At 35.8% G+C, this 27105-nt stretch overlaps 1 pseudogene; it reads right to left on the bottom strand.

Moving 5' to 3' along the window:
- The window catches only part of LOC127421655 (BET1 homolog), a 32460-nt pseudogene extending 8908 nt beyond the window's left edge, over window positions 1-23552 (bottom strand).
- Window positions 23553-27105: the final 3553 nt, after the last annotated feature.

The raw sequence follows: 27105 nt of genomic DNA, 5'->3' as shown, positions 1-27105 counted from the left end.
AGGAGCTTCAGTTAATGTTACATTTACATTTAGCAGATGCTTTTATCCAAAGCAACTTACAGTGCTCTTATTACAGGGACAATCCCCCTGGAGCAACCTGGAGTTAAGTGCCTTGCTCAAGGACACAATTGTGGTGGCTGTGAAGATCAAACCAACAACTTTCTGCTTACCAGTTCAGTGCTTTAGTCCACTACACCACCACCACTCCATAACATCAACCACAAAAAATTTGATCTCAGTGATTTCAACCATGGCATAATTGTTGGTGACAAATGGGCTGGTTTGAGTAACTGTTTTTTGTTTTTGTTTTTAATTTTCCCCCCTTTTCTCCCCAATGTGCTCTAAGTCCTTGTGGTGGTGTAGTGACTCTGGGCCGATTTTGTTGCTTAAGGGACCTGTCTGGAGTCACTCAGCACGCCCTGGATTCAAGCTCGCAACTCCAGGGGTGGTAGTCAGTGCCAATACCCGCTGAGCTACCCAGGCCCCCCAGTAACTGTAACTGTTGATCTCCTTCTATTTTCTTCACAATAGTCTCTAGAGTTTACTCAGAATGGTGCCAAAAACAAAAAACATCCAGTGAGTGGCAGTTTTGCAGATGGAAATACCTCGTTGATGAGAGAGGTCAACGGGGAATGGCCAGACTGGTTCTGACAGAAAGGTGATGGTAACTCGGATAACCACACTGTACAATTGTAGTGAGCAGAATAGCATCTCCGAATGCACAACATGTCAAACCTTGAGGCGGATGGGCTACAACAGTAGAAGACCACATCGGGTTCCACTTCTGTCAGCCAAGAACAGAAAACTGAGGCTGCAGTGGGTACAGACCCACCAAAACTGGACAGTTGAAGACTGGAAAAACAGAGCCTGTTCTGATGAATCTCAATTCCAGCTGAGGCACACAGATGGTAGGATCAGAATTTGGTGCAGCATGAATCCATTAACCCAACCTGCCTTGTGTCAACAATCCTGGGCTGCGTTTCCCAAAAGCATTGCAAGCTTAAGTTGATTGTAGAGACCATTGGCACCAATAACTTCTACGAAATACTTAGGTTTAGATGCTTTTGGGAAACACAGCTCAGGCTAGTGGCAGTGGTGTATATTGACCAAGTATTAGTATATTGTTCCTAACAAAGTGCTCAGTGAGTGTACATCTCTATCAAAATCTCTCAACCTCCCTGCAGTTCCTTCACGAACCCTACTGCATAGAATGGACTGGGTCTATATACAAAAAAAAATTATTCGTTAACATCATGAACACTTCACATGTGTATGCTATAGAAAAGAGGTGTCTGGTCAGCATGCCTGAACAGACATCTTCGTTTAGACCCATTCATTTACTCATTTACTCATACTAATAGATATTACTTCAGATTCTGTATAAAATTTTGAATAATTATATATATTCAGACCTGTTACCTTCTAAATTATTTTAATTTAAATAAATATCAAGAAGATACGTATCATTCAGCCAATAGTCGGACAGGTTTAACAATTAATTAATTTGGTAATCAAGTCTCGTTGCCTTTCTATCTGGCTTGGTTTACTGATTAAAGTGTATTAGGGACACATTGATTGAGTTCTGTGTGCTTTCACCTACAGATCTGCACAGATTAACTAATTCAGATGAGTGGTATAAAGGACCTTTTAACCAAAGGGCTTCTGAAGTTGTCAGATAAGAGCACAGTTTTTTAATCTCCACACTAATGGCCCATGGTCTAACGGATGATCACACTCACAATTCCAGTGGCCTGAGTTGATAGGAATGCTGCTGTCCTGGATTGTTCTATAGAAACCAATATGTTCAACAGGAGAAGGAACTGAAAGTTTATAAGAAACTTTCACATAAGACTTTGAGGGCTTTGGCATAACTTCAAAATAGCTATTCACTAAATAAAAAACTAAAACAGTTTTGTAAAGAAGAAGGGTGCCAAATTTTTCATGACCGTTGTGCTAGTCTGATCCGCAATTACAGGAAATGTTTGGTGGAAGTTATTGCTGCCAAAGGAGGGTCAACCAGCCAATGGGTTCACATATTTTTCCAGCATGCACTGTGAATGGTTACACAATGTTCAATGAAGAAATTAAAACACGATTGTTTGTGTATTATTTATTATTACCATAGGGTGGTGGCATAGTGGACTAAAGCACTGAACTGGTAAGCAGAAGGTTGTTGGTTCAATCCCCACAGCCACCACCATTGTGTCCTTGAGCAAGGCACTTAATTCCAGGTTGATCTAGGGGGACTGTCCCTGTAATAAGGGCACTGTAAATCACTTTGGATAAAAGCATCTGCCAAATGTGTAAATGTAAGTTGAAAATCTGTTTTTTTTTTTTTTAAATGCAAAAATCCAGGTAAATTCAAGGGTTCACATATAGGCTACCTTTCCTGCAGCTGTATTTCCCAGAATATAATATAAAGCATTTTAAAAAGCAGTTTATTTTCTGCAGCTTTTTGTTTGGATGGTTGGCCCATTAATTTCGACCAAGAAAAATCTAATTCATATTGATATTTCATTGGCACAAAAGGTCTTTTTAAAATTTAGAGGTTTGACAGACACTTTTATACAAAGCAACATACAGTGCCCTGATTACAGGGACAATCCTCCTGGAACAACTTGGAGTTAAGTGCCTTGCTCAAGGACACAATGGTTGTGGCTGTGAGGATTGAACCAACAACCTTCCGCTTACCAGTTCAGTGCTTTAGTGCCACTACACCACCACCACTGGTACATAATTGGTTATTGTGATTTACTACAGTACATTATTGGTTACTTTGATTTTCTAAAGTACATTGTTGGTTACTGTGATTTTCTACAGTACATAATTGGTTATTGTGATTTACTACAGGACATTGTTAGTTACTGTGATTTTCCACAGTACATTATTGGTTACTGTGATTTTCTACAGTACATAATTGGTTATTGTGATTTACTACAGGACATTGTTAGTTACTGTGATTTTCCACAGTACATTATTGGTTACTGTGATTTTCTACAGTACATAATTGGTTACTGTGATTTACTGCAGGACATTGTTAATTACTGTGATTTTCCACAGAACATTAGTGGTTACTGTGATTTTCTACAGCACTTAATTGGATATTGTGATTTTCTACAGTACATTATTGGTTACTGTGATTTTCTACAGCACTTAATTGGTTATTGTGATTTTCTACAGTACATTATTGGTAACTTTGATTTTCTAAAGTACATTGTTGGTTACTGTGGTTTTCTACAGTACATAATTGGTTATTGTGATTTACTACAGGACATTGTTGGTTACTGAGATTTTCTACAGCACTTATTTGGATATTTTGTGATTTACTACAGGACATTGTTGGTTACTGAGATTTTCTACAGTACATTGTTGGTTACTGTGATTTACTGCAGGACATTGTTAATTACTGTGATTTTCCACAGAACATTAGTGGTTACTGTGATTTTCTACAGCACTTAATTGGTTATTGTGATTTTCTACAGTACATTATTGGTAACTTTGATTTTCTAAAGTACATTGTTGGTTACTGTGATTTTCTACAGTACATAATTGGTTATTGTGATTTACTACAGGACATTGTTGGTTACTGAGATTTTCTACAGCACTTATTTGGATATTTTGTGATTTACTACAGGACATTGTTGGTTACTGTGATTTTCTACAGTACATAATTGGTTACTGTGATTTACTGCAGGACATTGTTAATTACTGTGATTTTCCACAGAACATTAGTGGTTACTGTGATTTTCTACAGCACTTAATTGGATATTGTGATTTTCTACAGTACATTATTGGTTACTGTGATTTTCTACAGCACTTAATTGGTTATTGTGATTTTCTACAGTACATTATTGGTAACTTTGATTTTCTAAAGTACATTGTTGGTTACTGTGATTTTCTACAGTACATAATTGGTTATTGTGATTTACTACAGGACATTGTTGGTTACTGAGATTTTCTACAGTACATTGTTGGTTACTGTGATTTTTTACAGTACATAATTGGTTACTGCGATTTACTACAGGACATTGTTAGTTACTGTGATTTTCCACAGAACATTACTGGTTACTGTGATTTTCTACAGCACTTAATTGGATATTGTGATTTTCTACAGTACATTATTGGTTACTGTGATTTTCTACAGCACTTAATTGGTTATTGTGATTTTCTACAGTACATTATTGGTAACTTTGATTTTCTAAAGTACATTGTTGGTTACTGTGATTTTCTACAGTACATAATTGGATATTGTGATTTACTACAGGATACTGTTAGTTAATGTGATTTTCCACAGTACATTGTTGGTTACTGTGATTTTCTACAGTACATAATTGGTTATTGTGATTTACTGCAGGACATTGTTAATTACTGTGATTTTCCACAGTACATTATTGTTACTGTGATTTTCTACAGCACTTAATTGGTTATTGTGATTTTCTACAGTACATTATTGGTTACTGTGATTTTCTACAGTACATTGTTGGTTACTGTGATTTTCTACAGTACATAATTGGTTATTGTTATTTACTACAGGACATTGTTATTTACTGTGATTTTCCATAGTACATTATTGGTTACTGTGATTTTCCATAGTACATTATTGTTACTGTGATTTTCTACAGCACTTAATTGGTTATTGTGATTTTCTACAGTACATTATTGGTTACTGTGGTTTTCTACTGTATATTGTTGGTTACTGTGATTTTCTACAGTACATAATTAGTTATTGTGATTTACTACAGGACATTGTTAGTTACTGTGATTTTCCACAGTACATTATTGGTTACTGTGATTTTCTACAGTACATTGTTGGTTACTGTGATTTTCTACAGTACATAACTGGTTATTGTGATTGACTACAGGACATTGTTAGTTACTGTGATTTTCCACAGTACATTATTGGTTACTGTGATTTTCTACAGCACTTAATTGGTTATTGTTATTTTCTACAGTACATTATTGGTCACTGTGATTTTCTACAGTATATTGTTGGTTACTGTGATTTTCTACAGTACATTATTGGTTATTGTGATTTACTACAGGACATTGTTAGTTACTGTGATTTTCCACAGTACATTATTGGTTACTGTGATTTTCTACAGCACTTATTTGGTTATTGTGATTTTCTACAGTACATTATTGGTTACTGTGATTTTCTACAGTACATAATTGGTTATTGTGATTTACTACAGTACATTATTGGTTACTGTGATTTTCTACAGTACATTGTTGGTTACTGTGATTTTCTACAGTACATAATTGGTTATTGTGATTTACTACAGGACATTATTGGTTACTGTGATTTTCTACAGTACATTGTTGGTTACTGTGATTTTCCACAGTACTTTATTGGTTACTGTGATTTTCTGCAGTACATTGCTAGTTACTGTGATTTTTCCACAGTACATTATTGGTTACTGTGATTTTCTACAATACATTGTTGGTTACTGTGATTTTCTACAGTGCATAATTGGTTACTGTGATTTTCTACAATACATTGTTGGTTACTGTGATTTTCCACAGTACATTATTACTTACTGTGATTTTCTACAGTACATTGTTGGTTACTGTGATTTTCTACAGTACATAATTGGTTACTGTGATTTTCTACAATACATTGTTGGTTACTGTGATTTTCCACAGTACATTATTACTTACTGTGATTTTCTACAGTACATTGTTGGTTACTGTGATTTTCTACAGTGCATAATTGGTTATTGTGATTTTCTACAGGACATTGTTAGTTACTGTGATTTTCTACAGTACATAATTGGTTATTGTGATTTACTACAGGACATTATTGGTTACTGTGATTTTCTACAGTACATTGTTGGTTACTGTGATTTTCCACAGTACTTTATTGGTTACTGTGATTTTCTGCAGTACATTGCTAGTTACTGTGATTTTTCCACAGTACATTATTGGTTACTGTGATTTTCTACAATACATTGTTGGTTACTGTGATTTTCCACAGTACATTATTACTTACTGTGATTTTCTACAGTACATTGTTGGTTACTGTGATTTTCTACAGTGCATAATTGGTTATTGTGATTTTCTACAGGACATTGTTAGTTACTGTGATTTTCTACAGTACATAATTGGTTATTGTGATTTTCACAGTAATTCTTTCATTACTGTAATTTTCAATTGAATACACTGTATTCTACTGTGAACTTGAATACAGTATTTTCCTGTGCACAAACACAGTAAATTACTGTAGATTTCACAGATATTTTTTACAGTGTATTTTGAGAGTGATACTATAAATTGCTTTGGATCTGGCAAAGTCAGTGGCTGCTAAAAAGTACAATCTGAAGTTCACCTGAAACAACAAACTAATTATATTCTTCACCGATGGCCAAAATTTCATTTAGAATGCAGTACCACTCATTTAATTTAGGCTAATCTCTTATTGTAGTGTTGTAGTAAACACTGACCAAAGATAACATTAGTAATGGCTTTCAAGCATATGCATAGACAAGTATATTTGGTATTTTAAAAAAAGATTAAGTGCATGTTATCGTCTCTTGAATATTCTGAGCCACATAAATCGATTAGGGACAGTGAAAAGCTGTGGTAACATGCTTAAATGTAAGTCTTTTCCACACCCACATTGATTGAATAACTAGCTATTTGGTCTGTCTATAGTCCACCCTTCTTAATTAATTTCTCTCTGGAACACACTCAGCTCCTCTCAATGATTTAGGAACACATCAGAAAAAGAAGAGACGACTAAGAAGGGAAAGCATTCTATCGCTCTATTTTTGGTTGATAGGATCTGATTCCCTCTCTTGACATCACTTTGAACTGCAGATAAGAAAAGAAATCTCTCAGCCTCAGGCTCTTTTAACATCTACAGCTTTTTAATTTACAAATGAATCTGGGTCATGGGATCTTTGTGAGTTCATTGCAATATTTTAAACCTTTAAGATTTAAACACATCATTATAATAAAATGATTAAAGTGCACTCACTTTTTCTCTCCTTTTGAGGGAAAAAGGACAGCAAATCCCACATTGCATATATAAGTCTCTTTCATGCAAAATTTGGATAAATACAAACAATTTGCCTCAGCACAATTTCTTTATACTCATCACAAAGCCATTGTCTCTTTGTCACAATGCACTGTTATACAGTACATCAAAAAGTTACTCTTCTGACAAATAACTCCATATGCACCACTCCCTCACATTACACATAAATGCGATTTCAGAGAAAGTTGCTGAGCAAGGCTTTGCGAGAAGAATCAGTCCAACAGGCAAAAGAGAGCTGATGGATCATGTCAAGCATTTCAAACACAGTATTCATAATAAAAAATGTTCTATATTACATAACACTTAGCACTGAGTTCTTGGAGTGACTAATGATTAATGCTAGGCCTATGTTTAACAAGACTGTCCTCTGTTTGACTTTACAGTGCGGCTGCCCAGAGCATCTCATCTTGACTTGTTTTTGTTTATGAGACATAGGCTAAATCTCTAGCATGACATTTTTATTACAGTTCTACCCCTCTCATCTCATTTGCTTGGGGGTTTGCATGCTCAGGTGCACTTCTGCCCCCAGAAATTGTACCTTTCTATTATTTACTTCCAGCCAGGAAAAAGAGGGCGCACCAAAGTTGGAAACAGTTATGGATGACAATTCACAACCCGCCAAGCACGCACAAATTCCTGAACTCATGAAATTCTGAGCTCATTATATGCTTTACAAATTAACGCTGCAGACATTTTGCACAGTTTAGAGGTCTGATATCCTAAACTGGGCCAATCTGGCCACTACCACACAAACATTGCTTTGGTCCCAGTATTTGCACAGCTGTAAAGCATTCCACTTCATTGAATATAATCCCTGTTTACACTCTGTGCTGTTTTCATTCATTCATTTTAAAGAGTTAAACTATTCCCGTATTTAGTTTTGTGCACAGAGAGACTCACAATGCACAAATAAAGCAGATTTGGACCTGTAGAGGATTTGAGACACTTGCTAGTCAGTGAAATAACTAATCAAATGTAATATGAAATATCAACTATTATCTAGGGATTGTTTACATTACGGTTTCTCAAACTCGTATGAACCAAGGATCCTATTACAACCCCAAACAGTTTGTGGACCCAGCGATACAGTTTGAGAAATGCTGAATCACAATCCCCTAATCTTTGTAATATCAAATGTGCAGTAATATGTTTCTTTTCTGTCCAATTGTGCTTGACCATGACAAACAGATAATGATCAAAGGATGATTGTACAGTAGCTTGTACAGTAGGCAGGCCCTAACCTCCAGATTACAGTAATTGTTCCCTCTCACTGAAAGTGACATCACCATCATTTTCAGCAGAGCAGATGTGTAAATTCCTAATGATGTGATATGAGAAATATGGCAAGTGCAGACAGAAATGTATGCAGTGATAAAACTAGACAGCAGGCCTAGAACTTCTTCAAATTGAAGAGCATAGTGACAGTGCTTTTATCACAGCCAAGAAAACTTTGACTTGCAGAAGCATTTCTAGGAAACCACTAACTCAATGTCAAAATGTAAACTTGTCAGGCCATACAGCACTCTCTGAAAAGAATACAGCTTCACAGAACAACAGAACTATCACAACTTGAATGCCTTTTTAAAATTCAAGAGTGTCACTTTGACCTTCTTACTTAAAGGTGAAGAGTGATTTTTTTTTTCAGTGTTAAATATTTTCTCCTATCTCAGCATAAGATGCAACAACTATACAGTAAGTAATCCATTTGAAGGTTGATTTTCCAAAATGTATAAAAACTTTGGGTCTGTGGCACTATCAAAACAAAACAGTGCTCTGTTTGTTTGAGCATCCTGACCAGTGACTCTCTATTTGTTCAAGCAATGGCAGATGAGAGGAGTGTTCAGGAAAGTAGTTTGACAACAATCATTATGTTTGCAAATCCGTTTGGTGTTACTAGAGGCCCTGAAATTTCACACTTCAATTTTAAAGGTGCACTCTGTCATTTTTTTGTTACACTGGCAGATATGACAGTCATCTTGGCCTTATACTGATACCTAGTGTGGAAGCAACATTATTCAAAAGCAAATGTTTTTAGTAACTGATGCCACAGTAGAAATGTGTTAATCGCAATCAGCCAAGATTCATTTATTATTTTAAGTGGAAGTGTCCAATAACATGGGGGTTCCTTTTAAGTATTATTTGGCTGGTCATGCGATCTTAATATGTCACCCCCAATGAGGCGACCCTCTCCATATAGAATAAAACAGAATTTATTAGACTACTGATATGACTGGATTCATCATTATGTGAGTGTACATGATGTTAAACATATTTTTCAAAACTATATTATTCACTTCTTAAAGTACAGTATGAAACTTCTTAATGAAAAACAATTACTGAGCTAACCTATAAGTTATCTAAAAATGCAAAAATGCCACCAGGCAGAGATTTGAAAGAATGAATGTCTTTTAATTAAAAGAGGATAAATTGGCATCAAAGTTAATTAATCTGATCGAGGTAAATGCAACTAATTAGATTTCTAAGACAGTGAAAGATGGGTTTGGCATGCAGAACCGGTTTGCCTCACGTCACACGAGTAACAAAAGGTATAGTTAATTATTCATGAAATTAGAACACACAAGTGAACTCATAAATAACATTGTGCCTGAGGATCCAAGGTAGACCAAAAAATGGTCTCCCACCTCAGAGACTAAACCCAAAAATTTCTCCAGCGCAAAGGCAGAAAAGATAAAACATTAAATACCTTTAGTTTGTGTGTGTGTGTGGGGGGGGGGGGGGGGGTAGGTTTGGGTGGTTTATGAGGACATTTTTGTAGGTTACAAACTGGTAATTACAAAGAGTATTATGCTATAAATGTGGTTTATGAGGACATTTCTAGTGTCCCCATAATTCAAATTGCTTAAAAAACATCCTGAACGATGTTTTATTGAACATTTAAAAATGCAGAAAGTTTTTTTTTTGTGAGGGTTAGGTTTAGGGGTAGGGTTAGGGGACAGAATCTATAGTTCATACAGTATAAAAATCATTATGTCTATGGAGAGTCCTCATAAGGATAGCCGCACCAACATGTCTAATAAAAGCAATTCCCACAGAATGGCCTGGTTGGTGTTTACAGTTGTTCTGCCTTTTGTCATTGTTACCAAATTCCCACCAGGTTTTGATTCGATTCCACTAACTGCAGGTTCTGGGTTTGATTCTGTTTGACAGGTAAATCATTGTTTGCCAAATGGGGCAAGTTGCCATTGCAAATCCCCTTCCCATGAAGTGCCACGCCAGGTCAAACGTTTCTAATTTTTTAACAGCAGCGAGCATCTTGTCATTCCATAGGCAACATCATGGCACTGTACCAGCTGTCTTTATTAAAACAAAAACAGAGGTAGACACAGTTGTCATTCGCTGTATGAATGTGGATGAAAACATGCACAACCATCTGTTTAGCTGAACAGGACTTGCTTTGACATTTGAAAAGACTTTGGCATGTTCAGATATGATGTACAGTGCATCCGGAAAGTATTAACAGCGTTTTTCCACATTTTATGTTACAACCTTATTCCAAAATGGATTAAATTCATTATTTTCCTCAAAATTCTACAAACAATACCCCATAATGACAACGTGAAAGAAGTTTGTTTGAAATCTTTGCAAATGTATTAAAAAAAAAAAAATTCACAGCCTTTGCCATGACACTCAAAATTGAGCTCAGGTGCATCCTGTTTCTACTGATCATCCTTGAGATGTTTCTACAACTTGATTGTAGTCCACCTGTGGTAAATTCAGTTGATTGGACATGATTTGGAAAGGCACACACCTGTCTATATAAGGTCCCACAGTTAACAGTGCATGTCAGAGCGCAAACCAAGCCATGAAGTCCAAGGAATTGTCTGTAGACCTCCGAGACAGGATTGTATCGAGGCACAGATCTGGGGAAGGGTGCAGAAAAATTTCTGCAGCATTGAAGGTCCCAATGAGCACAGTGGCCTCCATCATCCGTAAATGGAAGAAGTTTGGAACCACCAGGACTCTTCCTAGAGCTGGCCGCCTGGCCAAACTGAGCGATCGGGGGAGAAGGGCCTTAGACAGGGAGGTGACCAAGAACCTGATGGTCACTCTGACAGACCTCCAGCGTTTCTCTGTGGAGAGGAGAACCTTCCAGAAGAACAACCATCTCTGCAGCACTCCACCAATCAGGCCTGTATTGTAGAGTGGCCAGACGGAAGCCACTCCTCAGTAAAAGGCACATGACAGCCCGCCTGGAGTTTGCCAAAAGGCACCTGAAAGACTCTCAGACCATGAGAAACTAAATTCTCTGGTCTGATGAAACAAAGATTGAACTCTTTGGCCAGAATGGCAAGCGTCATATCTGGAGGAAACCAGGCACCGCTCATCACCTGGCCAATACCATCCTTACAGTGAAGCATGGTGGTGGCAGCATCATGCTGTGGGGATATTTTTCAGCGGCAGGAACTGGGAGACTAGTCAGGATTGAGGGAAAGATGAATGCAGCAATGTACAGAGACATCCTTGATGAAAACCTGCTCCAGAGCGCTCTGGACCTCAGACTGGGGCAAAGGTTCATCTTCCAACAGGACAACGACCCTAAGCACACAGCCAAAATAACAAAGGAGTGGCTACAGGACAACTCTGTGAATGTCCTTGAGTGGCCCAGCCAGAGCCCAGACTTGAACCCGATTGAACATCTCTGGAGAGATCTGAAAATGGCTGTGCACCAATGCTCCCCATCCAACCTGATGGAGCTTGAGAGGTCCTGCAAAGAAGAATGGGAGAAACTGCCCAAAAATAGGTGTGCCAAGCTTGTAGCATCATACTCAAAAAGACTTGAGGCTGTAATTGGTGCCAAAGGTGCTTCAACAAAGTATTGAGCAAAGGCTGTGAATACTTATGTACATGTGTGGGATTTTTTTTTTTTTTTAAATAAATTTGCAAAGATTTCAAACAAACTTCTTTCACGTTGTCATGGGGTACTGTTTGTAGTATTTTGAGAAAAATAATTAATTTAATCCATTTTGGAATAAGGCTGTAACATAACAAAATGTGGAAAAAGTGAAACGCCGTGAATACTTTCCGGATGCACTGTAGGTTAATTTCAAATGATGCTCCGATAGTTGTGACTAGAGACAAATTTTTCATGCAAAATAAACAGTGGGAATTAGACTAACCCCCGGATTCTTGTGCATCATATATGTTTTGGGAGTATTGAATCTCTCATTAAGATGAGAGAGAGAGAGAGAGAGAGAGAGCTTAATTAAATTTAAGCAACTCTAAGCAAATTAGTTTTTAGTGCCTTAATTTGAAAGCATCTCCCAGGAAACAGTCCTAACATTGAGGATGAGTTTGTCTCTCCTTATTATAACTCTATATTGAGATTGAATCATCTAAGTGAATAAACATCAACACAGTGACTACTGCACCTGCATTTTAAAGTCTGTAAATAAAAGAAAAGTATATTCTTTTTAATAAATATTTATATAATACACATTTTTCTTATCAGGTTCTCCTGGCATAAAGATGTTTCAAGTCTGTGGTTGCTGCCCTCCACCAGAGAGCATAAAACCTTTAAAATAATGGTTTTAAAATGACTTTTGGGGTTTCTTATCACTGTGCTATGCTTAAAACAGAGCTGTTGTGAAATCTTGCAGTTCCGATTGTTTTCTATTTTAAGGAGAGGCAACAGTGCCACCTAGCCCACTGCAGATATTACAGCTCCTTTTCTTCTGTTTCAATTGTCTTAAAGGTGCACTCAGTAATGTTTTTGTTTATGTCGTCTTGGACTTATACTGACAACTTTTGGCATGGATTCAGCATCATTCAAATGCAATACTTTTCTGTTATCAATACCATTGTAGAGACTCACTATTCACAATCAGCCATGATTAATTTGATCCATGAGTGAAAGTGTCCAATAACAGGATGGTTACTGAGATTAGCTGATTAAATTTCAGCTGGTCATGTGATCTCAACAAGGCAGTTTGATTGGAGTCTTCATTTCATGTGAGCGATGATGATTTTATTCTTATGTTTCAAAATAACTATTTATTTATTTTGCCATAAAACTTTTTTAGTGAGGAAAACATTACTGAGTGCACCTTTAAAAATATTCTGCATACAGGCTGAGCTCTACCAACAGCATTTGTGGTATAATGTTAATTACCACAAAATTATTTTGTCTGGCTCTTTGTTTATCAATAAATAAGTGAATATATAAATTGTGCTTTCAGTAAGGTACTTGGAAGGTGCCGGTCCATAAACATGAAAATATACTCTTTCAAAAGTATAGAAAGAGTAGACGTAAACATGCATGTTAACATGATTTTAGTGTGATAAAATTGCTAACCAACTTTATCTGAGAAAAGTATATCCAAATCCAGAATTGCAGGGTTCCATTGACACGGCAACACGGTTGTTATATTGTATATAAATTTACATAGATATGGTTAATAAGCTGTTCTATCACACTAAAATCATGTTAGCACTAATAATATTTACATCTTGTGGCTATACTTTTGAAACAGTGAATATTTTATTGTTCACAGATTGGCCCCATTCACTTTCATTTTAAGTACCTCTCTGTAACTATGATTTTTGCTTATTTCTTTATTTATGTTTTAAATAACACAGGGATGATTCAAAATTATTTTGTGGTAATCAACATAATGCCTTAAATGCTGTCGATTGAGCTTAAATTGAATTGAACCTGAAAAATGTCTTTAATATTTCTCTAAACTCTCTCACTACTGGACACTTTAGTATGTTCAAATAATTGCCCACTTCTTAAAAGGTAGTGAGGCATTCAAAGTTTGGACAATACATTCTGCATGCATGAATCCTTGATGTGACCAGTGACGCACAGTGGAAAAATATGTAGTATAAAAAACTTGAATAAAAAGAATTAGAATAGGAATTTTAATGCCATAGGCCTGTAGGACAAGCAGACATGAGACAAAATATAGAATTATTTCAATCTTGTCATTCAAGACAAACATCAACCTGTGTCAGAGAAATTGAAAACAGTGTTTAAAGCACAGCAATGTCTGGCAGAGGCTTTCCGACCTAATCTCCTTTCTTGTTTCACAAAAATTTCCATGCTGTCTGGGACAAATGGCTTCTCTGACCAACTAAATACAATAAGGAATTAAAGGACAATATTTTACAACCTGTGGAGTTCAATTGAAGTGTGGAAGTCGTGACTGAGATCAAATATTAAACAAATAACACTTCCACTATTTGAGCATTCAGCCTTAGATATAGGCCTATCTTGAAGCATAAAAACTCTTGACAACAAAGTTTGGGGTTGTCAAATCTCTTTAAATACCACTAATACTATCTCTATAATCTGTTTCAAATGTGTGTAAAATCCTTTAAAATGTTACCCCAAATAATTGAAATGCTTTTGAATATTCCTACAGGCAAACAAACCTTTTTGAAACATCTTCCACCACAGATGATGATAACTCAAAGCAATGTTTGGCCAAAAAGCCAGGCAGCTAATAATGCAAACTAGTAACAGTGCTACTTATTTATTAATTATCACCGATCTCACCTTTCACTCTTTTCCATCAATGGCAAAGTTATGCGGCTGCATCTCTCTAATGTATGATTGTACGCTTTAGTTACTATAATTACCTTTGTGTTTACCTTTGTGCTGAACAAGTCACACGTATAACATACTAGCTAGTATTTTTGTTTAGGTGATATTAGCAGTAGTAAATGAGCAGGTTCAACTCACTGGCATAGCCAAGGGTGGGCCAGTGCCACCCAAGAATTGTCTTATACAAAACTTTTAAACAAAACTATCACTAAAACAAAGCTATTTACACAGTAAACACCCGATGCAGTGATGATATGCATGGTTGTATGGCATCCTTCATACCGTGCAGCAGCTCCAAACACTTTATTTCCCCAGTCTATTAAAATATTTGTAACAAATGTGATATATGTGAAATTGATTGCTATGAACTGTATACATTTTTCTATGTATTTAAATAACTTCTGAATTTTTCATCAAAACCAGATCGAGTTGACATAAGATGCTGAATAACTTTGGATGTTAAAAAGTGCTAAGACTCCAAATTCCATCCACTTTATTTTCTAAGATAAAATAATGTTATTTACAAATATTATATGTATGAACCACAGATTTATAATATAGAACTGGATTGTCACTGCGCCGCCATATTGCTATGCCCAAACATTCCAGTATGCCTATTGCTTTAATAGAAAATCTTCTGTTTTCAGTGAGTAAACATTAGTCATTCAGTCACTGATTTTATATCTGAAATCTGCCCATACATCCCTACAACGCAAACGTCCTAGACATATAATTATTTATTTAAAGTCGGGAATTTTTCCTGTTTCTTGAAAGTCCGAGCGAGTTAGATGTATAGACCATTTAAAGCATGTAAACAATAACAAGGTATTCGAACGCAAGCTTTCCTGCAGCACTTCCGGTATCATTAACGGATCCTTTAAATGGAGCTCTGAGTTAACATTATTTCCTCAAATAATGTCAAACGTTTACCTGAAATGACTTATCCATATGTGTTGTTGATACTGAGCAACTGCGCAAGAGAGGCAATGAAAATCTATCATAGTTTAGATGCTCACAATTATTTCCTCAGCGGAGAGCTCGGGAATGATCGCTCCTGTTATAACAAAGTCTTTTTAGGCAAGTTAGATCACTCAGTGGATATCTTTGAAATGCTCTCGGCCAGCTATTTTTATATATATATATATATATATATATATATATATATATATATATATATATATATATATATATATATATATGTAAATAAGCATCTTACAAGTGCAGCTCTTATCTACTTGAATGGGGAAAAAACTAAAATCCCCAAAACGGTTGGTCAAGATTACTATCAAAGAATATATTTCAAATCAGCAGTAAAATCTGATAACAATGGTTTCATAAACTGTGCTTCTTTACCTCAGATTACGCTAAAAAATTATTTTTCCCGTTTGTATAGCTAATGCGCATGCGTGTTCTCGAGTTGATTGACAGATGATGTCCGTATCTAAAAGGTGATTGGCTCGTTTACCTGTAAGGCGAGACTTGCTTTCTACATCCATTGACGGTTGGGCGTTCCAATTTCTCCCATTCATTTTAATAGAAGTGAATCAATGAAGCCGTTCAATGAAGCTGTCTGCGTGACCAGCGGACAAGGTAAGGATTTATTTTTTTAATGATTAAAATACTTTTGTCTCTTTGTTCTGGATGAAAGTGTCTGCTAAATGTAAAAGTAAATGACTTGCCGAGTTTAATAATCGTGTTAAAGTCACTATGAATGAAGCACCTTGTGCTGTTGTTTTGAATAAGGGTGTGTTTGATTCAGAAGTAATCATATGAAAGCCCATTTCTACCACAAAAAAAAATGTAATTGTGCTTTGGTAAATCATAATTATAACATACTAAATCATAATTATGAGATTAAAAATCCAAATTTCGAGATTAAATGTCATAATTACGAGATCAAAAGTAAAAAATTATGAGATAAAGTCAAAATTTTGAGATTAAAAAGTCATAGCCTAATTATGAGATAAAAAGTAAAAATTTAGATATAAGCACTGAAAAATTAAAATAATATTTTGGATGATAAAATGTTTTCAAAACTTTTAAACTGCACCCTGTTAATATTTCCCTTCCGTTCTGAACGATCCAAATATCATATGTGTGATATTGAATTTATTGCTATGAATTTTATTTGTCATAACTTTTTATTTGTGAAAACTAAATTCTCTACTTCCAAATATTTATTCGATTTATTCTTACGCTCTATTGCAGCGGCGTAATCTCTCCCCTGCTTTAACGAGAATAGTTGTGACGCACTGACATGGTCAGAGAAGAAAAGTCATTTATTGACAGTAAATCATAGCTGAGACATCGGCAACAGTTGTCAATCAGTCATCAAGTCCTTTATCTCATTTTCATCCATTTTCATCTGGCCAAACATGCCAACAAATTGTGCTGGGGAAAAAATTACAAAAATTGTTCCATTCAATGGTTAAAATGTCTATTCTGTTTAGACATTTTTAAAAGATTTTGTTGATTGATCTATTAATATTCTTAAAGTAGACAACCTTTAGTAGCTAAGTCTCATAAATATGCCCCTGGAAACAATTAGGTAAACATTCAAAATGTTATAAATAAGTTTACAGATCTCATGCAATCGATAATTTCTCTTGGCCCACTCAAAAGTTTCTGGCTATGCTACTGGTTCAATTTATTGTCCCATGTTGTGATAGACTGTGGCTTACTTCTGCTATTAGACTCTGACATATGCAATTCATCTGAAATATTGAATGAGTTCTATTTAAGAAAAGAAGAATTAATCAGCCAGGAGCTTGAGAAGAGGTTGCTCATAATTCACAGACTGTCTCAATCCATCTCAAGAGCATCATAATTATGTTAACATTAAAGCAACTGATAATGGGGTTGTCAGACTTGAAAAGATATGAAATTAGATAGCAGTGAAATAAATGCTTGATTTTGTTGTTGTTGTTGTGGTTGTTGTTTGCCTGACTCTGGCTTTTTTCAAGAGTTGTGGTCTGTAGTTATTTTTTATCTCTGAAAAGCTGTGATACCATCTTTATTTATGAGCTCTATGGCCTCTACCCAGCCAATTTACAAGTCTAATTCATGCAGATGACTGACATTTTCTTTCTTTTTACCAAAAGGTGGCCAGACAGTGGTGGACCATTGAAAATGATCAATGCATTGCAACCTGATCAATTACATCCACAAAATTCTGTAAATATTGTTACAGATAATAAACGTGATACACTTGTGTTGTGCTAATTGAGATTAATAGGCGGGAGGGGCACCTCATCTAGAGAAGCACATCATAACTGCCACAAGTAAACAAAGTTTAACAAAATATCAGGAGAGAGGGAAGCTATTTAATATCGACTGCTTATAACGTGTCACATGGACATGGTTACGGTTTCTTTTTCCATTATAGTACAGTGAAATCATGGATACAATGGAGTGACTGAGCAAGTGATCATTCGTGAATCACCATTAAAGGTATTCCACTGGTAGGGTTCACATTATGGTTAGCTAATCATAAAATCTGGGCTGGGAACAGTTCATAATTGTGCTGTGCCGAACTGTGCTCAAGTGAAAATGATACCTGCTTGCCGTGCTCAGAACCGCTCGGCCTGTTGGTGGAAAAGCTAATACTGTCTGAACTGCTTAGTTAATTGCATTATTCCACCAAATACAGGCCTTGCAGATAGCCCCATTGCTGCCTAACATAATTCTACACTTTCAACACCAATACTATAAACATCCTATTAAGTTCAGATAGGAATCTCTGCATGGCTCAGGCCAATAGGTTCAGTTCCTGACACATCTCTACATAAACCAATCAGGCAATTACACCCTTCTGTCAAAACACATAAAATGGTACTCACCTCAATGGCTTTGACTCAAGTTCAGCAGTGTAGCCTTGCATAACATTCACCCTCCTCCCCCCCTGCCCCATTTGTCTAGATCTGCTTTATGTAAGTGGGGTTAAGTGATTTTGTTCAGTAGCAGCATGTCTCTCATCTCAGATGCAGTACAGTTCCAACAGCAGCAGCATTTTGACGTGTGTCAAGCAGCAGCAGCAGCAACAGCAGCAGCGTGTGTAAAGCAGATCTAGTTCGCCAAGACCAAACCTACTCCAGTCTCATTTACATTTACAAAATCTTTTTTAAACTACTCTGAGAGTTATCCTGACTGAAAGACATTAGTATGCAGATCCCATTTCTCAGACTTTGACCTGTTTAACAAGTCACTCAACCAGAATTCCAACAGTAAAATATTTTATTCTCAGACAAGCTATTTTAAATACCTTGGAGCTGGCATCAATACACTGCTCTACGGTAGACTCTCTGTAAATGGGGTCAAACTTGCATTTTGTCTTTGATAGTTGTTATCAAATCCCGCCAGCTTCGGGAAATGCGTATCAGAGTTGATTTAAACTTTGTTTACAGTTGAGAAGGTCTTTGTCCATATGACTTACACAGTCAGTGGCAGATTTAGGCATGGATAACATGGGCATCTTGAACTCCACCAGCCATCTCATATACAGTTACCACATCACCACATCCCTCCACCCCCTGGTCAACAACTTTGGGGGCATGCTGGGGTTTCGGCCACGGCACCATACAAGCTAGAACCGCAGTACACAGTCAATCTTAAACTGCTGGTGAGGTAATTCAATGAACAATTTGTTAATCTGCATTTTGTTCTACAAAAAAAATTATTATTTTGTGAAACTGCACAGGTGTTAAAACAAAAAGAGAGCATATTTGTTAGATTATTCAAGTACTCTGTTAATTTGTTACATGAGGAAAATATCATTTATCTTTGAACATATCAAGAAAATAGAGGTTTGTGACCTTTCAAAGAGATTTGGAAACACATTCCACAAGGTTTTCACTCTTTGAATTTAAATATTTGAAGCATTTGTCACACAAACCATGCAGTATCTGTCAAACAGCCCAAGAAAATCTCATGTTATTGCACATCTGGTGTTGAGACGTTTATCTGAAAGATAAGAACAAGCTTTCAAACAAAGCAAGAAAGGTTTTCACCATGACTGGCACTCTTATAACCATGTCAGAACTGGGTATATCAAACTGTTGTGAGATTTTTGTCTCAAGAAGTGGTTGTAGTGGTAACTAGAAAAGGAAAGTCAAGACGAACTTTGATGTTGGCTTGACAAAGCCTTATCTGAAAGTTCAAAATGTTTGATAAAAAAAAAAGCTTAAAAAGTTTCAAGTCTATGGGACCTGAATGCCTGTGCCAAGTTTGGTGTTTTGCCAAGTCAACATATTGAATTATAGAGGTTCTTTGAGGTGTATCCCTTTATACATGTAAATCCATCAATCCAAAGATAAATGACAAAAAAAAAAAAAAAAAAAAAAGACAGTTGGTCCAGTTTATCCAGCACTTGAAATGAAGCTGGCCATGACCTACGCTCGGCTCTGTTTCTGAAATGTGAAACAGAATCCCTCCCTTTTTCCTCTTCCCTTTGTGTTTCTGTGTTGAGAAGTTATCTATGAGTGCCATCTAGTGGAGAAAGAGGGCCACTGAAGGTTACCTGTGAAAAAAAAAAAGCAAGTTTCATTGAGTCAAAAGGTTCTGCACATATTCATTCTAACCCTACTAGGTAATTACTCAGTCACTGTCACTTCTGAGTATGACCCCATGTGTATATATCAGTACCATCACTAACTCAGAAACAGTCAGAGATTTCTTGCAACTCTATTAATCAGACTAATAAGAGAGGACCCTTGGCTTTAGATTCTTTACCAAGTGTAACTAAATCAATAATAGCCATCCATTAAGAGAACACAGAATCCAGTGAAGAATGAGCGAACAGCTCTTTATTAGCACCGGATAAATGGAGTACAAGGGATATGGTTTTCTAGTAAAACTAACCTAACTGTTGGAGTGAAAACTTTTTTGCAGAATGTTAAAGCTTTTGTGCTAGCAATGAAGATAAAAATAATTTTTGCTGACATTCTTTGAGCACTAAGAAGGCAGGATTGTTTCATGAAACAGTCAGGCAGCTCCTTAGTGAGTCTCTGAATGTTTTACCAGAAGAGGATGCTGCACTCTCACTCATGGAGCTCATGGAGCTAAAGGCAGATTCATCAAGACGCCAACAAGAGTTAGTTGTTTTCAGAGAAAACAATATCCAGTAAAATGAGTTTAAGTCCATTAAATACTTATTTCCTATACTGCCTTTAAGTTGGAATGCCGAATAGATGTTAATGTTTGTTTGAAATTGAAATATACTTGTACATTTTTTACATGGCACACTTCTGAAAAAAATTGCTGTAAAACTATATATTCATGAACATAAATAGAGCACTGCAGGTACATTTCAAAAGGGAAACTTTTTTTTCCAGTTTATTTTTCTTTTTAAGTTTAGTTTATTAACTTAACTCTCTCACTTTTGTTATTTCTCCCTTGTCTGGTGAAGTCGTTTGGGAATGGCTTGAGAATTGGGGGAGGTGCTGAATACCTTCTGTTTCTTAGTTTTGTTCTAGTGCAATTGGATGAACTGTTTTAACACTTTATCTTCCAAATGCAGTTAACTGTTGAGCTAAATTCTGTGGTATTCGTTGTTCAAGTTTTAAATATACATTCTGATCTTACAGTATTTCACATCAGCATGATCTTTATTGGGTTAAATCTACCAATCCAGCCTTTAAACCAAAATGTATTTTAATTTTGATGGATTATGGACAAAGGATTGTTGTGATGTTGTGCTTAAAATTGAAAGCTGACTAAAAGTGGCTTCACAAAGTTGGAGAGGAAACTTGGCTGTAGTTTGTGAGATTACTGCTAGATTTAAAGGAGCAGTTCACCTAAAAAGGAAAATTCTCTCATCATTTACTCATCCTCTTGCCACCTGAGATGTGTATAACTTTCTTTCTTCTACAGAACACAAACAAATATTTTCTGAAAATATCTCAGCTCTGTAGGTCCATACAATGTGAATGTTTGACCAAATCTCTGAAGCTCCAAAAAGTAAATAAAGGCAGCGTGAAGGTAATCAATAAGACTCCAGTGTTTTAATCCATGTCTTCTGAATTGACTTTTTGGGGGTTTTGGGTAAGAAAATTGAAAGTAACTGATTTTTCACTGTACATCTTGCCATTGCAGTCTCTTGGCACAATCATTATTTCAAGCTTGATTACATTTCCTAATGCTTGATGTATGTGCAGAGTGCTAGATGGTGCTAGGAAGTGTAATTGAGCTTGACATCATGATCGGCAAGGAGACTGCTGATGTCAAGATATATAGTGAAAAACAAATCTGTTTGGATTACTTCTGAAGACATGGATTTAACCACTGGAGTCATATGGATTACTTTTATGCTGTCTTTATGTGCTTTTTGGTCACCATTCTCTTGCATTGTATGGACCTACAGAGCTGAGATATACAGTTTATATATTTTTTAAATCTTTGTTTGTGTTCTTCAGAAGAAAAAAAGTCATACTCATCTAAATTGACATGAGGGTGAGTAAATGATGAATTTTCGTTTTTGGTGAACTATTCCTTTAAAGAAATATTCCAGATTCAATATGAGTTAAACTCAATCGACAGCATTTGTTGCATAATGTTGATTACCACAAAAGGTTATTTTGACTCGTCCCTACTTTTATTTAAAAAGAGCAAAAATCTAGGTTACGGTGAGGCGCTTACAATGGAAGTGAATGTGGCCAATTTTCGGAGGGTTTAAAGGCAGAAATGTGAAGCTTCTAATTTTATAAAATGCACATTAATTCTTCTGTTAAAAATGTATTATTTGCACTTTAAATATGTTTAAATTTCCGGTCGTTTTAGGGTTTTACTGTTACGGTGTTATGTCATCAAGGCAACGAAGTTGTAAAATTGGATATAACTTTATACAGAAAAGATTGGTAAGCGATTTTTATCACACTAAAATCATGTTAACGCATATTGTTTACATCTTATTTCTATACTTGTGGGTATTTTAACGTTTACAGATTGGCCCCATTCACTTCCATTGTAAGTGCATCACTGTCACCCAGATTTTGGCTTTTTTTAAAGAAAATGAGGGACGAGTCGAATTTTCTATTTTTTTTTTTTTTGTTTGTTTTTTTGTTGTTGTTGTTGTTGTTGTTGGTAATCAATATTATGCCACAAATGCTGTCAATTAAGCTTAACTTGTATTGAGCTTAACCTGGAATATTCCTTCAAGGATGTTTTAAAAAAAAAAAAAAATCTTAATCAGTAATTCTGTCTTGATTTCCAGTAAAATATCTACACATCCTAAATCTCTCTTAAACATTCTCAAAGCAAGATAATATTTTTGAGAAGAAAAATGCCAAGTTGTGTTAAGCATAATTCTAACAAAAATGAGATTTATGCTTAAAACAATGAAAAAAAAAATTACCCAAAAACAATTGGATGAGAAAATAAAATGTATCATCTCTTATCATCTTAAATCATTTTGCTTCTCAAGTAAATTTATCTTGTTTTAAAAATGCTTAGATATTTCTAGTGGGAAACTAGACAAAAATACTGATTTAGAAATTATTTTTTATTGTATTTATTTATTTATTTATTTATTTATTGACTGAACAGTGATGGCCTGAGGTGTAATATGTGGACATTTACAGAAATGTTTATTTTGAGATGTTTTAGATTTCTTTGAGGCCTGATGGACAGATATGGCCTGTTCATGATTAACAGAATGATTCTTGCCATCATCTTCAGTAGTGTGTAAAATACCATGATAGGCTACCTGAACACTACTAAATCACTACAACAAAGCACATAGCATCTCTTTAATTGGTTTATTTGCTGTAGTAAAGAACAAAGAAAATGTGTTTTCTTTATTTTACTGTCCCTATAATCAGCTTCACCTGTGATCTTTGATGAAGGATTTTCCCCAGGTATTTCACTAGACATCTCTCCACCACCATTGGACTTTGAGAAACACATCCACAAAGGCTCGACAGCTTTCCCTTCTCGGTGCTCTGGCAATTCGGACATGGTGGTTTGTGAATGGCATTGAGGTCACATTACCCAAGAAGTCCCTGAATTACACTGCCTCCTTCTGGCCCTTAAACAACCACATCATGTGTCTGAAATGCATAAAGAGAGGGCTGGTGCATCAGAGGGACAAATAGATGTGAGAGATAGGGAGGGGAATAAGACTAAAGGAGACAACGTGGCAGTGTGTATTGCTGTGCAGCTTTTGGAGATGGTGAAATTATGGAAGGTTCATTTGAGGTAGCAAAGCCGACTGTGAATAGCAAGGCCTCATTCAAACATGCAAGAAGATTGTCAAAAATAGACAACTGACTACCTGGCGCAGATAATAAAAGCCACAAGCATGTGTGCATGAAATGTTAATATACATGATTAGCATGATCTGATTAGAAATAATAGTGCTGTTATTATTAGATAATTATTTTGAAAACCAATAACACTGAGATCACTGTAATCTTAAAACCAAGAAACAAGAAGAGGCCACTACTAGATTTGTGCCCTAAACCCTCAGATCTGTGTGAATAAAACTAGATCAATCCCCATTTGTTATTCCTGCCATAACAAAAATTTATATTTATGTCTATATACAGTAGGGTCCAAAAGTCTCAAATCACTTGTGAAAATCCTTCTGTGTTGCTATTTTAATAAAATACCAACTTTAACATTTTCAATTGCAAATTATATTATCAGCTTAACAAATCTGAGTGGAAAGTTTAATTTAAAATCATCAAGAATTTCAGAATGTCTTCCTTTTGCATTAATGACAGCATGCATTCGAGCTGGCATGAATGCCACAAGTTTGTGCCAAACCTGATGATCAGTGTTATTCCAGCATGATATGAGACTGTTCAAAAGAGCATCTTGAGTGCTTCAATGGTAGCAAAGAAATCGGACCTTTGGTACAAAGGACTTAACATGGTCAATGTCACAAATTTGCTTATTTAATTAGTGACCTAGAAATAGGTTCATTTTAATAAAGTTTCTTTAATAAAAAAATAAATAAAACCTCCGAAAATGTTCATATTTTTTCAGTTTAAATTTTGAATCCCCCTTTTTCAATGTGGTCTCAAATGTGGACCCCAGTTAATGTTTAAAGTTGATGATTCCATTGCTTTTGAAATGAAGTGAACTTCCTTGTGAGGTCTCCAGAAAACAAACACAAACTGCTGGTAACAGAACTTCCAAACCGACCTTTCTATTTAAAGTTAATGACCCCTGAGATGGGGAGTCTTGCAACATGCAGTCACTCCACACGTGGCTCTAAAAGGCAGGTATGCCTTGCAACAGGTGTGTAATTTTATGGGCTGTAGACCCAAACGTGGGCTTCACCACCAATTAGCTGTTAAGGAAAGGGTACACAGATACTTTCACAATCTTACTTAGAAGTATTATTTGCATGCATTTGCTCTTTTGCACTCTTAACGAAAACTTAATGGGATATAATCTAGGGGTGAATAAATGTATGAAGCTGTATTGTGCAGTAAAATTGATTACACCATTAAAAATATTAATAATCTATTCACTTTCAGAACAATATGAAGCGTCTTTTTAAATGCTGTAATATGAAGTATGTTAATAATAATATACTGTATATACTATATACAGGGTTGGGAGGGTTATTTTTTAAATGTATTCCATTACAGAATACATGCTGTAAAATGTCATTTGTAACGTGTTCCATTAGATTACTCAAGGTCAGTAACGTATTCTAAATACTTTGGATTACTTCTCCAGCACTGGTAGATTTTTTCACTTGTTTTGACTATAAACTGTTCTGCCAGTACAGTAAGACAAAATACACATGTTAAAAATACATTCTCTGAAAAACCGAAATATCTTATGCAGTGTTGTTTCTAAAACAAGATTAATTTAATTGATCTTGTTTTAAGGATTTTTAGATATTTTTATAGGAAAAAAAAATAAATAATTATTATCAAGAATATACGATTTTTGCCCTAATATCAAAGGTCTTACTAGTGAAGTGAGAAAGTTCAGAAATGGGAGGAGTGTACATGCTATTAAAGGAGGGGCTTCCTCTGTTTTTATATTTCCTTCAGTGAGGGACTTTAATCCATAAACTCCTCCTTTTTCTTCAGGTCTGGGCCATGCCCCCAAAAATGAGGGAACTTTTCCCTCAGGGTCCCATAAAAGCCCTTGGTTGATTGTGCTTGCTGCCCACTGACCACAGACCCTGATGTGGGTGGGACAAGAGGATTTCTGTCCCATTTTATCTATGTGTATGCGTGTACCTTCAGGCCACAGAATTCCATTCCGTCCATGTTTTTTCCAGACTTGACAGGCAGGCTGAGGCACTGCAGGAGTGTGCGAAAGAAACAGAAAGAGTGAGACGGAGAAAAGAGACGGGGGAGAGATTTGGGGGGCGGGGTTGCCTCATGATGTCTGTGGAAAATGAATCACAGAGGCTGACTCCAGGGAGAGGGAGGACGAGAAACACATCTGGTTAAAAAAGAAGAGCAAAAAAGGAAAACTTTCAAATAGTCTCACTTTCTGTTTTCCATGGAAATATGTCACCTATTCTTTTATCCTGCCCTAATGCATGGATTGTCAACCAGGGATGTGTACCCCAAGGTGCCTGGGTGGTACTTAAAAATTTTGATTGAAAGATTTAGATTTTAATTTGTGAAATCTATAAAACAGAAAAAGTTATAGATTAAAATATTGTAACTAATTGTGATTAACCTTATGATCTGTTTCCTATTCCTTATTAAGGAAAGAAAGCTAAATATTTAATGTGTGCAAGTTTCATAAATTTGTCTGTATAACACTTATTGAAGAATATATGTGCTACTTGGTGAGTCTGTTTGTCTTGAGTCAGTATTAAAAACCCTTTATATTGTTTGTTGAATCCTAAGTTTCGTAGAATTTTGCTGCACAAATTTTGTTCAGTAAAATGTATATATACTAAGTTTTATTGTTAAGCTGATCTAGAATCTGCAATTGAGTTGAGATCCCTTCCATTACAGTAAGAAGTCATCTGGGATTGAGAGTCTAAACATTCAAACAGGGTCACAGACATCAAACTCTCTTTGCCATCCTTGGTTTTCTTTAATGTCATGTTTTTACAGGATGGAGACTGCTTTGAAAAATACTAACCATCCTCCGCAATAACAGATAGAACAGTACAGCAAACTGCAGTTGCCAATGCCCAAAGCTCTTTGGCCCAGTATACATGTCATTACATTTTTTCCTTTTCTTACTGGAGGTGTGTGCTGCTTAGTGCAGCAAGGTCAAGAAAATTGTTGTCTTCTTTAGCCACGTCGTCATCTGCACAGAGTAAAAGAAGCATCTGCATAGGCAGGGGTGTGAAGTATTTCAGTAATTGTATTTCCATTAAATAACTTTTTACTCCTTAACATTTCATTTAGACTTTCAAATTATAAAGTACATCTTATGACATATATTTCCTCTTACTAAACTAACAAGCCAATTTAAACATGCTCTTGCAGTCAACAAACAAATATAGCATGTATACTCAAATGTCAATCAACTACTGTATAAAAAATCCACACACAAAGCATGCTATTTTAATCCA

The sequence above is a fragment of the Myxocyprinus asiaticus genome, chromosome 30 (genome assembly GCF_019703515.2).
Source record: "Myxocyprinus asiaticus isolate MX2 ecotype Aquarium Trade chromosome 30, UBuf_Myxa_2, whole genome shotgun sequence".
NCBI lineage: Eukaryota > Metazoa > Chordata > Actinopteri > Cypriniformes > Catostomidae > Myxocyprinus > Myxocyprinus asiaticus.
Note: the sequence above shows the minus strand (reverse complement) of the source record. Positions and strands in the feature narration are given on the sequence as shown.